General features: G+C 39.6%; 1 pseudogene; it reads right to left on the minus strand.

Moving 5' to 3' along the window:
* Positions 1–2854: 2854 nt before the first annotated feature.
* Positions 2855–4248, minus strand: LOC145279595 (transcription factor Dp-1 pseudogene; annotated as a pseudogene).
* Positions 4249–4892: the final 644 nt, after the last annotated feature.

Genomic DNA, 4892 nt, shown 5'->3' on the forward strand with positions numbered 1-4892 from the left:
TATCAGGACTTGCTATGATTGTGTTTTCTGCAGTCTATAAGTGTCGACGTGAAATTGTTTAAAAACACTTTAATGGTGCAAAAGTTTTATAAAAAGAGAACGAATCTATTCGAATTAAAAAAAAAATTCCTTTTAATTTCGTATTTTTATGATTGAAATGTATCTTATTAATTTCGGATGTGAAATATCTATCATCAGCAAAGGAAGGTTTGCGCTGTTATTGTTTTTGCGTAAGGGATATGTGCGTATGCTGTATGAAGGTATGTGTGCCGATTTTAGTGGCACGTGGGATTATTTGTAAAGAACACGGTATCTTTCGAATGTTGAGAACGTTAATAAAAGCTTACAAAACATTTAGTAACTTATAGTCAGGTTCCTAGTAGCACAATTTTAACTTTTGTGGGAACTATTACAAGGTTTGCAAATCTCTAAAGAAAGGTTTTTGTCTCAGAAATCAGAAAATCAATGTGTGCATTTTCCCAGATGCGTATATGGCGGTCATATTGGATTTAAAAAATGGCCGCTGTAAAATGTACGTTTTGTCATATCTCGGCTTCTAAATTAGCTGGAACACTTATTTTAACTGCTAAGCCTATATTTTCAGGGTCTGGGAAGCCAATAGTGGTAGTTATAAAATTTTACCAGATGTGTACATGGCAGCCCTATTGAAATTCACAAAATAGCTGCCGTAAGATGTATGTTTTGTCAATTTCGACCTCTAAATAAGCTGGAACACTGATTTTAACTGCTAAACCTACATTTTCAGTGTCAAGGAAATCAATTGTTCAAGCTATCATTTCGTCTATTGTAATCCCTCCCTCATTGAAACACATTGAAATGCTTTTTAACTGTAAACTCTGAATGTTTGCGCAACCATCTTAAATATAATGACATGTTTGATCACAATCTATGCATAATCATAATCATCAACACCGCTTTCATAAATCACAGCTTGGGAATCTTCATCGTTTTAGCATTGGCTGCTGCACTGGCACATGTCAGTACAGGCTAAGTCTTTAGACCTGCGGGAACATGTGCAAGAAAAACAGTCAAATATACATTTGAATGTGACCATCTCTGGGATGGCATTAGGGGCTTGGAGGACCTCTATAGTAATTGGTTTCAGGATGCCATCCAATTGTTTGAAGTACCTATTTTCAAGGGGATCCAGTTGTAAAATCTGCAGAGCAATAGCTGCTTGTGCCTATACCCTTGCTTGGACCTGGACTCTTCAAATATGCTGCTTTAGAGCTCCAGGTGTTGAAAAACAGATGTCATCGCAGTTCAGGGATTGTTTTTATGTTGACGAGTAAGCTGCACATACAGAGGACTCCAGTGTTAACGGCATTCTCTGTCACTTCTGCTTCATTCATAAGCATTTGCAGAGCATTGGCAACAGCTGCACCTGCTTTGAGATAGATTTGCAGCCAGGTTGTCTTGCATATACTGGAGAACTTCCCTGTGTTGTCGGCCCCAGTGAATGCATTGAAGGCTGGCAAAGCCTTTGCTCTTTATTTACGTAGAGATCGCCACAGTGGTTCAATTTGTATAACACGATAAGCGATTGAAATGAACGTGTTTTGCAGCAATAGGTCATAGTTTACTGTGACTAGCACTAAAACGTCCGTATCTGGTGAGTAAAAATACTAACTGTGCATCAGTTGGAGTTGTGAAACCAGCACAGCCTGGTGGATCAGCATACTTTCTCATTGTTATTTACTTCAAAGATCAGGCCTTTGTTGCTCTTAGTGTACCCAAATTGGATGAACCTCTGTTGTACTTTAGAGCTTGGGCAGCAAGATATTCAGTCAGATCAGCCTTCATCTTGTCATAGGAGAAATACCTCCTCATTGGGATGTGTTTGATTTTAGTGTCATCTCTGTCTTGATACTGAACATAAGCGTTTCCTTATCTCTAGTTACACCCTTCAAAGAATATGTGTCATCATAATCTCATGTTAGTTGCATCAGTCTATCATTGAAGCAGCCACTCAGACCCTTAACTGACATATTGTTTTTCTCTTTCCTCACAGGGGCCCAGAGGCTGACATCTCCATTGACCCGCTCTGACACGTAATCCTTCTTCACATGCCTCTTGCAGTTGACTTCCTGATGTTTGGTCGAATAGAATTCAGGTGCGGCAAATAAATAAGGATCCTTTCTTTCAGCCATTTTCTACTGAATACAGATACATGACTTTCAAATGTAATCAGATTTTTTTTCTGTCTGTTTCGATTTACTCAAAACCGCACACACCTCGTCTTCTCATGTATCGTTCTCTTCTTCCTCTTCTACTTCTTGCTCTTTTTCTTCTTTTTTCTTCTCAGTCGTCAGAAGCGTCGTCTTTGTCTTGACTACGTTTTTCCTTCTCCCTTCTTGCTCACAGTGACCCGTTTTTATGCTAAGCTGAACTCTCGTGTGTGCGAGAGAACACGAGATTTTGCGTGATTACTTGGCAATATTAACCGGCCGCCGCCATCTTGCCATTTTTCTTTGGACGTGCCCGCTTTGCAGAGTGCACAACTCGAGCGTTTGTCAGGTAAGCCCGTCTGTTCGCAATTTATTACACACTCCCCCCTGATCTCATTATCACAGAAAGAGCAGGGAGGCGGTGGCCTTTTTCTTCGAGTGCTTCTTCGGAGAGGGGGATTCGGGGCTTCATCATCGTCTGCGCTGTCTTCCGTGACACGAAGGTCGGCGAACCTAAAGCTGAGCATCGCAGTATCACTGTCCGGGTCTTCATCATTATTATCATCATATTATTGCAAAATATCAACAAGACATTTTTTTTGTTTTGTTTTGTTTTATTATTTACGTACAATAAAACCGCGTATTATTAAAAAAAAAAAAACAAACTAATTCACTTCCAACTGACTGCTAGAATCATCAGAATCGCAGTCATCAGAATATTGTTCTGAAGGTGTGTTCAAGAAATCTTGAGACATTAATGGAACTTCAACATCGGTCATATTACTTCGACAAACATTGTCTGGTAGCGGAGTAGCAAGAGGAGAACTGGGTGCCAACTGTTTATTCAGGAGGTAGGGTGTGTCGATAGCTGCTGCACCAATGGGACGTATACCACTTGGACCAGCACTCAAAGTGCTCACACTGCCAGGTTCAGTTAATTCTTTAACATATGGTCCTAAAGCCTTTGGCACCATATTTACAGCCTTTTTTAAATCTTCTAGAGAGCACTGACCCTTTTCAAGATTAAAGGCCATGCCCATACGTTTGAGAACTTCAATGTCATCATGAATCTCAAAAGTGTTATCAAAATTAAAAAGATATTCACACTTATCATTAGAAATGCTGCAATCAATCACAGTCTTTTTACTAGTATTTACAATAATGAATGGAAGTTGAATGGAAGTGTGTTGTAGAGGTCGACCCTGTGTCTGTTCAAGGTGCCTATTCCTTTCAACCAAATTTTTAAAAGCAATTTGTTGTAAAATAAGCTCTTGTAACTGTGTAGTTTTATGCCGGATTCTATCTTGTCTTTTGCGTCTTTCTGCCTCAAGATTTTGACATTCCTGTGCTGAATTAGTTGGTAATCCAATCCAACGAATTTCTTTTTTCTCTTTTAAGATAATATTCATTGCCATCAAAACATTACGTGCATCATAAACACGTCGTCGAATGTTCTTTTGATCATATGCCTGCTCTGAAGGGGATAAGTTTCTTGGATCACTGAATTCTGCCACCAATTCATCTGCAACTTCATTATAGGATGTCACTCCTTTTTTCTGAACTTTTTCACAAACTTTCATTGAGAAATGGCGCAAACCTTTCCCACCTTTTTCTCCTTTCTTGTTCCTTTTGTTGTCTGCAAAATCATGTTCAATGGTTATTTTAGAAACCGTTTTCCTTGCACTCCATTGCGAATCAACGGCAATAGAAGACCTTTGATTCGGCAATGAAACCACTTGTGTCGGCATAGCAGCATTTGAGAAAAGTGCAATCGGTTCAGTCTTTGCAGGTGAGCCAGACAATGGCACTGCCACTATATGGTAAGCTGGTTTTTGCTCCTAAAACAAGTTAAATCACCATTGGCATCAAGTACTCCAGCCTCTTTTGCAATTGTATCCAACCCATAATCTGCGTAATATCGCATCAGTTCTTCCTTCAAATCGGCTCCGTTTTGTCCCCTCGACGTCGCCATCCTCAGGGGGTTCCCGTGTTGACCATCATCTCGCCAATTATTCCTTAAAGTTGAATTTGAGTTTTCCATTGTTCGATTTGTCTTTTTTGTATTATTATTGCCGATATTTTTTTTTTTACAAAGGAATCACCACATTATCAAGGCCCAGAGGCCACTCAAGGATAAGGGTTAAAGAGTGTACAGTAGAAATTGGTCAATATAGTAATCATTAGTAATGAAAATTTGGTAAATTTAATAACTTATATGGAACGGCTCATCAAGAACTTATTTACTTTAGACTTGAACACAACCATATTTTAGTCAGCCGGAAAGCAGGAAAACGGAAGACAATTCCACAGGCGTGCAGTTCTAAGAAAGAAGCTTTGTTCATGGAATCTACGTTTAGGTTTAGGCACAGATAAAGAGTGGGGGAAATTATTGATAGTGTTTACAGCTAGACGAGTGTTTCTTGTGAAAGTTTGGCGAGGGGGGACCATAGATTGAAGCTCAGTTGAACACTTTCCATGAAAATAACGATACATCAGAGACAAACTCGCAACATCTCTTCTGTGAGACAGAGGTTGCAAGGAGGAGAAAAGGACATCTCCTACGAGGCTACGAAGTCTATTTTGAACTCTATCAAGGCAGGACAAGTCCTTTCTAGCAGCTCCTGCCCAGATGTGGCAACAGTATTCCATCCTTGGACGTACCTGGCTCTTATATAGGTAGAGAATAGCATCAGCAGTGAGATA

Source organism: Euprymna scolopes, chromosome 7, assembly GCF_053919585.1.
Source record: "Euprymna scolopes isolate OS-2025 chromosome 7, ASM5391958v1, whole genome shotgun sequence".
In the NCBI taxonomy this organism is placed as follows: Eukaryota; Metazoa; Mollusca; class Cephalopoda; order Sepiida; family Sepiolidae; genus Euprymna; species Euprymna scolopes.